Source organism: Palaemon carinicauda, chromosome 12, assembly GCF_036898095.1.
Source record: "Palaemon carinicauda isolate YSFRI2023 chromosome 12, ASM3689809v2, whole genome shotgun sequence".
Classification (NCBI taxonomy): domain Eukaryota; kingdom Metazoa; phylum Arthropoda; class Malacostraca; order Decapoda; family Palaemonidae; genus Palaemon; species Palaemon carinicauda.
The window spans coordinates 101,722,772-101,732,771 of record NC_090736.1 but is presented as its reverse complement, the minus strand read 5'-3'; positions in this window follow the sequence as shown (position 1 = coordinate 101,732,771).

Here is a 10,000-nt window from a genome sequence, read left to right as displayed (position 1 = left end):
AAAAATGGAATCACAACTATGGGGGACCCTCTATGCCAGACATAAAAAAAGTAGAATCACAGCTATGGGTGACCCTCTATGCTAGACATAAAAAAAAATGGAATCACAGCTATGGGTGACCCTCTCTGTTAGACATAAATGAATGGAATCACAACGATGGGTGATTACCAATGCTATTCATAAAAAAAATGGAATCACAACGATTGGTGACACTCTATGCTAGACATAAAAACATTGGAATCACAACTATGGGTGACCCACTATGCTAGACATAAAAAAAAAAAAATGAATCACAACTATGGATGACCGTCTATACTAAACAAAAAAAAATAATAATAATCACATCTGTCGGTGACCCTCTATGGTAGACCTAAAAATTTAAAAAAAAATCAAATCACATCTATTGGTGATCCTGTATGCTAGACATAGAAAAATAAAGGAATCACAACGATGAGTGATCTTGTATGCTAGACATAGGAAAAGTGGATTTGTAAAAAAGTGTGGGTGCCTTCCTGCAACACCACCACTTGCAATTGTAACTTAAACCAAAGTTTGTATTTATACCTAAAGTATAATAAATTAATTAAAAAAAAAAAAAACAAGGCCACGAGTTTGCTTATTGCTTCACAAAGAAAATCAACTCCTTTATATATTTTCCCTTCAACAAAAGGAATTTAAGGAATTACGCCTCCTAAATAGTTTTTCTAAAAGATCATATACCCTGACTGAAAAATAGAATTGAATATGATATCTTAAATCCTTTTTTTTATTTTTAACAGTTTTAACAAACTTGTACGAAAGTTATCCGTTTTATATCCTGTATATAAAAATTATCCTACGAAATATTTCAAAATAAAATTACATACCACTAACTATTATAAGAAAATCGAAATATCGAGGGATAAAACGTTTTCTTTCCGTTACCTAACAGAAATTATGCCTCACTGCTGTAATACGTTTACCTGAATCATAAGCCAAGAGTTTCGATATGAGACCAGCCTGTAACCTAGCATTAAAGATAAATGATCAAATATTTTATGCAAAAAAATTTTAATGGTTGACATATACGTGAACCACTTACCAACGTGCAATAATTTGGATAAAATCTCGGGTCCACGCTTTCCTTATGTAGAATTCGTAAACAATAATTAACAATAACAGACAATAACAAACCTTGGTTTCGTTCAGAAACATGGCTGTGGGGGAATTATTTCAGGCTGTCCCCGCTCACGATTACCACGTGCTTAGCCTATTACGTTTTCCGAGAATTTCTTAAATTTCCCTTCACTTATTTTTTAACACAAAATAAAATATTCATGTCATGCACAATATATTTAATAAATCTTCGCCATTGTGACAACCGCTGCTCAAAATTAACAAAAGGAAAATTCGTTAAAGACAATTGGCTATCCTGCTGAATAACTGAATTGAAGCCTACCACAAGGATTTTAAAAACAAATGGTTTTGCAGTGCAAAAATAAGCAAAAATAAATAAGATTTTAACAATAAAAAGAAAATGCTTTTGATGTTTTCTTCTACGGTTCCAACTCCAGTGATAAAAGAATTTACTTTAAAAAGAAATTGAGATTCGTCTCATTGCTATAAACTGAGAAGGGGGGAAATTTTACTTTAATAAAATCAATCAGAAATTACTATCACAGCAAATCCTGGCTAGGTCACCACTTTGTTACGCCCTACCTTGTATGTGTGCGAGTCCGGCTTTACTTTGGAATTCAAGGCATGAACGAAAAGAATAATGGTAAGGTCGCTGGTCGGCAATAAGACAAGGATTACAGTCACTAATTATATTTACAGTATATTTACCAAAAAAAAAAGTAATAATAGGGGAAAATAATAGATAAATATATTCTTGTTAAGCCACAAGGGGCTTAATGGGGAGTTGGACAGACCATGGACGACTTCAGCAAAGCAATCTCATTCCCTGGAAAGGGAAATAAATTATAATATTAACCGATCACTCATGCATTTTACTTCTACAGGCTGAAAACACAATGAAGTCGTGTGGTTATAACTTTTAGGCAAATGGAATACAATTGCAAGAGTTAGGAACTTAAAACACCATCACCTGGGAATTACCACTGTCACAGGGTGAATTAATTAAGGTTAGGAGCAAACAGCACACGTGGTTGCGATAATAAGGTTCAGTTACATGGTAACGAAGGGAGACAGGAGGTTGAATAAGGATGATGAGGGTGAGGTACTCAAACAGATATCTTACCTTGATAAAAATAACTCTGTTTTCCCCCTTGTGGATAATGTATCATAGGTCCTGCTGCCGTGGAGGTTGGAATGTGAGGAAAGATTCCCAGCCGTGCCTAACCGCTGTCCCATTGGTCATCTGCCTTGATCTCGTCTCCCTACACACCACACCTATACGTCTACTCCTGACTTTTCCAGGGTTTACTTTGTGGCAACGTTGAGTGGCCAGGTGCATTTTGAAGATGTCTGAAATGAGGGCTCCAGCAAGTAGATGGGTATAGGATGGGTGAGCAGGTGGTGAGGCTTTGGCTAGGGTCCCAACACTTGTGGCATTTCGACTGGTCCATGCTTGTGGGGCTTTCATTTTAAAAATTGGCCAAATGACCATCATGGATAATATTATATATATATATATATATATATATATATATATATATATATATATATATATATATATATATATATATATATATATATATATATATACTATATCTACATGTATATGGATATGTATATGTATAGGTATAGTTATATGTATATGGATATGTATATGTATAGGTATAGGTATATGTATATGTATATTTATATATGTATACACAAACATATATATATATATATATATATATATATATATATATATATATATATATATATATATATATATATATATATATATATATATATATTCAAATAAGCCATATATATTTTTAATACTTTAATGTCTGGATTCTCTTAACGACCTTAGGATCAGAGCCCCAGGCGAAATCAAACAATCACATATATATGAAAAACACGTTTAAATGAGCAAAATTTATCACATATATATATATATATACATATATATATATATATATATATATATATATATATATATATATATATATATATATATATATATATATATATATTCATATATACAGTATATATATATATATATATATATATATATATATATATATATATATATATATATATATATATATATATATATATATATATATATATATATATATATATATATATATATATATATATAACTGAATTTATTCAATACCACACATCTGAGTTAAGGATTGTATTATCTGAGACCTTCAGATAAAATTGTCTTACAAAGAAACATTAATCTTATATATATATATATATATATATATATATATATATATATATATATATATATATATATATATATATATATATATATATATATATATATATATATTTATATATATATATATATATATATATATATATATATATATATATATATATATATATATATATATATATATATATATATATGTATATATATATATATATGTGTGTGTGTGTGTGTGTGTGTGTGTGTTTGTTTGTGTGTGTGTGTGTGTTTGTGTACACATCTTTTTTCTCAGATTTCCGATAATTAGGTAATACATTATGATAATGACTATTGGATATGGTGCCACCAGTGGTAGAAAATTAACGGTAAATAAAGTTATCTGAACCTTTTCTTCTTATTTACCGGAAGAAGATCTATGCCAGAATATTTTCTCGAGAAACCAACGCAGTGAACACGCAAACAAGTTATTACTAGAGAGTTGTAGGGTTGATCCCTCTAATTTCATTCACATTCATTTGATCCCTTTCAGATACCACAGCCAGCCCCCTTATCCTTCCTTATAATTCAGCTTTGTCTCTTGTCGCAGTGCAGAGTAAGATATAAAAAGAGAGCATCGACCGAGAAAGTTAATGATCTCAATTCGAGGGAAAAAAGGGCATGGTGCATCTTATTTCAGGCTGCCAAGGTATTTTAGGGTTTTCATTAGGAATAGCAGCAATTTTCCTTGCATCCCTTCTTTCTCTCTCAAACACACACACACGCAATATATATATATATATATATATATATATATATATATATATATATATATATATATATATATATATATATATATATATATATATATATATATATATATATATATATATATATATATATATATATATATATATATATATATATATATATATATATATATATATATATATATATATATATATATATATATATATATATATATATATATATATATATATATATATATATATATATATATATATATATATATATATATATATATATATATATATATATATATATATATATATACTGTATATACTGTATATATATATATATATATATATATATATATATATATATATATATATATATATATATATACATATACATATACATATACATATACATATACATATACATATACATATACATATACATATACATATACATATACATATACATATACATATACATATATATATATATATATATATATATATATATATATATATATATATATATATATATATATACATATACATATACATATATATATATATACATATACATATACATATATATATATATACATATACATATACATATATATATATATATATATATATATATATATATATATATATATATATATATATATATATATATATATATATATATATATATGACCAAAGCAAAAATTCTATATTTGGGTGAGATGGCCTTGTCGTCCTGATGGTAGGTTCCTAAGAGTAGCTTCTTAAGGGATATTTGACTACAGTGGTATTCCCAGAGAATTTACCTATAGGTCTCCAGAATTTTAACTTCTGGCGCAAATATCCTTAAATTTCTCTCAACGATATCGCATAATATCAGGGGACGTATTCTTGACACGCCACTTAACAATCTGTACCCCGAATAGTGTTTACGCTTCAAGGGGGAAAGTGGCGGAATTAGAAGGGGAGCAGTATCAAGTTTATCCTTAGTTCCCATTCCTACTATTGAGTATCACAACAGCGCCACATCCAAGATGGAGGACATTCCTTGTAGCATTGAGCATGGTGCTACAGATACAGTAGTTCGGGAGGAATACTGTGAAGGTCTTTTCTTTAGATAAGAAGGGTGGGTCCATCAGGATAACATGGCCATCTCGCCCAAAAACAGATTTTTCGCTTCGCTCAAAATCCGTTTTTCGGGCTCAAGCCATGTCATCCTGATGAAGGAATACCAGAGCATTAATGTATCTGTGGATTTTCATCAGTGCCTTAACCTTGGTACAGTATTTCTATGGTCATATGGACCATTTGAGACAAATGACGTTATCGTTATCCATCATTATCGCTAATCATAAACAATGTTAGTGCTTCCTGCCCCCTACAGGGAAGAGTCATTCTAGACGGTAGAATAGGGGCCTTAATGATAGCATATATTGTATGAACAAACATAAGTAAACACTGAATATACAAGCAGTCTCATAGTTTGCATATATTTCTGAACCAATATCAGTGTCCATTATATCCATCGTTTGCAAGCATACAATTATATGAAGTACACTTACATCAGCAAGTCAAAGAACTCGGGCATCTTAAACATGCAATTGTCGGGCTAATTAGTACACAATTACATTCTAATAGACATTTATTTCTAATAGATGACTAAATAAATTAACAAGTAAAACGAATGTAGCATGATAAGAGAATTATACATGCAACCTATACAAAAATTATTTTTCCTTTTTGAAATGGAAGTAATGGTGAGTGCCACTCTTAGACTAAAGAGAAGTGTATAATAAAATTTCTCTTTATAATTTCTGTGCCTGTTATATTCTATCAACACTATGTACTACGTACACACTGCACCGGTGCTATCTGTATAATTCCACACCTGAGATTTTGAACAGAGTTAGTGTCACCGTGGTAAAACTCATTCAAAAGGAGGTCACACTAAAAGGGATTACCCTTTGTCCCTTTAATTGACAGTCCCAATCACGTAACTGTTCATCGCAGAATTAGACGACAGGTTTTAATACACTACCTGATGCCACTACATAATGCTTCAGTTCGTAGACCTGCCTAGCATAGTGTTTGTAAAACACTCTAGATGATATCCATCCAGTATATGAGCGAAGCCGCTCAAGGTCCATATACTGAAAAAAGTTCAGTGATGAAGCAATTTTTCTCGGATCATGACCTGTGGCAGTACTGTCAGGATCTGTTCTGCGAATAAAGTAGGAGAGCTTCACCCTCAGTTGTTTTAGGGATAAGTTTGATCCAGAGGTTTCTCCTTTAAAGAGCTGTCCTCCCCTGAAGTCTAAAGTTCTACGAAGATAGACCTTTAGACATTCTAGAGGACACAGGGAGACATCTTCCTTCAGAGGGTAGATTCTCCAGGGACCCCACCTCTTAGTGAGTAGTTCGTTCTTAGCGAGAAAGGTTGGATCAGGAAAGAGATTCAGTTCTCCCACTTCTGTGAACTGAATGTGGCTGTCATCTCTATATAGGGCCACTATTTCACTAATTCTAGCCCTGGAGGCTATAGCGAACAGAAAAATAACCTTTTGTGTTAGATCCTTGAGGGAACAATCTTCATTGTTCACATATGAAGCATAATGTATGACCTTGTCCAAAGACCATGAGATGGGCTTTGGTGGTGGTGAAGGCCTAAGCCTTGCACATGCCTTTGGAATCATATTAAAGATTTCATTCACCAGATCTAATTGAAAGGCATATACAAGAGGTCTAGTCAAGGCTGACTTGCACGTAGTTATCTTGTTGGTCGCCAGACCTTGATTATGAAGGTGGACAAGATGGAGACAGAAGTTCATTGAAATTTCCTTTGGTGCTTTTGCTTTTACAAAAGCAACCCACTTTTTCCAAGAAGACTCATATCGCCTTCTCATTGACTTAGACTTGCATTCTTCTATGAATTCTATATTGTCTTCTGAGATCCCAAATTTTTTCCTAACCACTAGCGCAAGAAAATCATGAAATGAAGGGTTCGGGTTCTCTGTGATAAAATGATGGCAATTAACTTCTGAACCTTCTGAGATAGTTCTGGGTTCAGAACTAGGGTCAGCCTCAGCTCTTGGGCTACTTGGGAGCCAACAGAGCCACTCCTCCCTGGAAGGATCTCAGCATATTGAGGACCTTCAGCAGGAGATCGGCTGTGATCTCCACTAGAGGATCCTCATATGGGGCTACATATCGAGGTAGTTTTTTGAAGACGATCGTGATGAAGAGGTAGATCTGCAGCTTGGGGACTTGTTCCCTTCTGGGAGAGAATAGGTCTGCATCTATGAATCATTCTAACTCTATCAGCTTGAGACCGAGTAGAGCATCCACTCTCACACTGCGGATCGATTGCACATGAACTGCTGACAGGTGCCATCCCTTTAGGTAACGGATGGTTAACGTCACCTAGACTGTATGAGACGTTCTCTAGTAATGTGGATTCTGACGTCTCATTATTGCTTCGATGTCCCAGATCAGCCTTAGGAGGTCTGATTTGAGTGGAGAGAGTTTCCCCACCCGTTACAAGATCAACTTTTGGCCTTTGACCCCTGTTAGGGAAGCGATTAAGGAAGGACCAATATCAGTCCTTTTAGATCTCGTCGTTTGTGTGATGCTTATCTTCTCCAGACTCTTAATGCATCTTTCAGCTGTGCTCCTAGCACTGGGTCTGTCATTATTGCGAACTGTAGAGGGATGAGAACTCCTCCCTGTTAGCGTCTTGGGATCCTGACTGATTACCAGTCTTTTGACCGACCCTGCGATCTCCTTTTACATTCCCAAGTGAAAGGAGAGTTGGTGTGATCACAGGTTTCAATGTTTTTTTAACCATTGAAACCTTTGAGCTGGAGAGAATCGAGACTTCTTGAAGCTTATCTTGCATCCCCGATGTTCCGGGAACCGGATCACTTCCTTGGATGCTCATAGACCAGCCACTACAGGTGCTGCCCATCCCAGCCTTTCGTCCAGGTACATTGTTGCCCGAGCCATTTCTAGGCTTGGTTTTTGCGTGACTGTGTCTGCTAATCCCGTGAAGATACTTAGGACTGTGTCTAGTCCAACAAGTATCTTTCCTAGGATCTACGTTATCCTCTGTAACTTGAATCCTAGGTAGGAGGGGAGTGGGTGACTGACTGGAAGTTGCCAATAGACATCTTTCAGGTCTGAAAAGACTGAAAACACCCCTTTTTGAAACAGGGTCCTTATGTTCAGAAGGACTAACATTCTGAACTTGCTGTTTTATTTGAACTTGTTGAGAGGCGACAAGTCCAGAATGACTCTTAGTTTTTTTGAGTCCTTCTCGTGAACACCAAACAGCCTTCCCTGGAATTCGATGGACTATATTTTCCTTACCACCTGTATGCTCTAGAGCTCTAAGGTATACTCTACAAGGAGGGTTTTGGAATGTAGGAAGAGTTGATGAAATGATAGTGGAGGCATGTCTATCTCCCATCTTAGTCCCATCTTGATTAGGCCTTGGACCCAAGGATCAAAGGTCCAGTGATCCTGAAGGAACCTCCCTCCTACCAGAAACATCTCTTTGCATATTCGACCGCTTGCCTGTGGTACTGCGGTCACTGCAACTGTGGGATGTTGTTAAACAGCCTGAGGGATATTTCCAGACTTTTCCGTTTTCCTTTTAGGTTGGGGACCTACAACCGTGGAAGACTTTCTCTTTGAAAAGATGCCTCACTTTTGGAAAAGTCCTATGTTCTCCGTGGTGGCCTTCTCAATCACCTTTCTAACTACCTCGTTTGGAAAAAGGTCTCTACCCCAGATGTTGGAAGATATCAGTTTCCTGGTTTCGTGTTTCACTGGTGTGACAGCGAACACAAATTCCCAACAGGCTCTCCTAGCCTTCATAAAGGCTTAAAGATCTTTTACTAAGGTGGCCATATGCATTTTGGCAAAGACCATGAGCATGTCTGGGGTAGTGGGTTGAACACAACCCTATGGAGTTTTGTAGACACAGGGAGGCTGCAAGTCTCTCCTTTGTCTCTTGTTCGTTATACAAAAGAAACTCGGATAGCTTAGGGAGATTCTCGCTAAACTGTCGACTGGCGACATCTGTGTCTAGTCTTCCTACTGAAAAGGTTAAGCGGACTTCCTTCCACTCCTTCTCCAGCCTGGGAAAGGCTAGTGACAGAGGCTTGCACTCCTCGAGTGTAGGACATGGACTACCTGCCTCCACTGCCTAGGCAACAGATTTAAATGCCTTCCACCTAAAGGGGAATTATATTGAAGCAGGAGCAAGAAAGGAAGGGTGTCTGTTACCTAGTGTGAATACTTTCGACACCGAGTAACCTGCCTTTCTCAGGTTACTTGACAATATAGCCTGTGCCTTATTATAGCTGAGAATTATGAACTCCTTCAATTCCGTTTCTTTTCTTGACGTTGGTTCATGTCTCAGTCGAATGAAACAATTAGGGAAAGCCGTTTAAAATCGGCATAAGCTCCGCAAACCTCCAGGGATTAGTTTTGGAGCATGTCGGAAGGTCTTAGTCTCTGGGTCGTTTGTATGACCCTGGGGGAGCTACAAGTGGAGCTTCACAGAGCTCTATCTTGCATTTCGCTTCCTCTTTTTCGTCTTGTTCCATTCCATCTAATAGAGGGGTAGGGGGTGAAGATGTTGATGTTAATGGCTCTAGAGCCGGCACGGACGGAAATAGTTCTGACACGACATTATCCCTCTCTTCCCGTGAGGGCCTCCTGCCCTCCGTCCCAGAGGCTATCTGGCCGCAAGGAGGTTTGAATTGTGCCTGGGGCACCACTATTTCCTTACTTGCTTTCAAGAATAGTAGGTTACGCATCCTATCATTAGGTAGGTATGGTCCCGGAGAGATCTTCTGGAAGCCTCTCACCCAGTTGTGTAGTTTGTTACGAGCTGCATCCCTAAACTCTGACTTGGGATTGCCGAAACTCTCGGACATTAAGG